This window comes from Penaeus monodon, chromosome 28 (assembly GCF_015228065.2).
Source record: "Penaeus monodon isolate SGIC_2016 chromosome 28, NSTDA_Pmon_1, whole genome shotgun sequence".
Classification (NCBI taxonomy): Eukaryota; Metazoa; Arthropoda; class Malacostraca; order Decapoda; family Penaeidae; genus Penaeus; species Penaeus monodon.
This window is the reverse complement of record NC_051413.1, coordinates 28,798,603-28,799,231: the sequence shown is the minus strand read 5'-3', so window position 1 is coordinate 28,799,231 and position 629 is coordinate 28,798,603. Positions and strand designations below refer to the sequence as shown.

General features: G+C 39.3%; 1 protein-coding gene across 2 annotated transcripts in view; it reads left to right on the top strand.

Annotated features, from left to right (window-relative positions):
- Positions 1–629, top strand: part of LOC119591476 (E3 SUMO-protein ligase PIAS1-like) — a 12,116-nt gene that overhangs the window by 10,431 nt on the left and 1,056 nt on the right. For both annotated transcript variants that reach the window (XM_037940217.1, XM_037940218.1), the window contains exon 10: positions 299–424. The gene's annotated coding sequence lies outside the window, so the exon portion shown is untranslated. The remainder of the gene's footprint in view (positions 1–298; positions 425–629) is intronic.

The window sequence follows — 629 nt, the reverse complement described above, 5'->3', positions numbered from 1 at the left end:
CTACCTCATCTGTGTTGGTGTTTCTCCTCCTTTTTTATTATTTTCTCAATGTTTCATTCTCCACCTCGCATTTATCCTCTCCCCCTGACACCAGCAAGAAACACCATTCAGGATATTACAACTCAAAGTGAAAATGTGTTTTTTTATATGTATTAATAGTCCCATTATTAACACCTTGCCATGTTTTTTTTGTTTGTTTTTTTAAGTGCTTAAATGCTCTTATGCACTTCCTTGCATAAAATCCTACGGCCCTTTTCCCTGTGTACGTAACTTCCTAACACTCACACATTGCTTTCAGATCCACTGGGGAGGAGGAGAAGCAGTAGAACTAGTGTGTCCTCGGTACAGGTTCCCGTGACAATTGAACCCCTGGCCAAACGCATAAGGACTAGATCGACGAATCGGAGAAGCAGTCAAACGAATGGTATTGTATGTGTTGTATTTTGACTCTACGGGGTATTGTTGGTTAGGCTAATGAAACGCGGTTGTGATGATAAACGAAAAGGCAAAGTAGATAAAATCTTATGCTCTTTTCAAGCTGTGTGTTTGCTCTATTGGGTATTATTACGTAGTTTAGTGAAGCGTAGTGATAATTAATAAAGAAAAGGCCAGACTAGAGATTCTCAAAC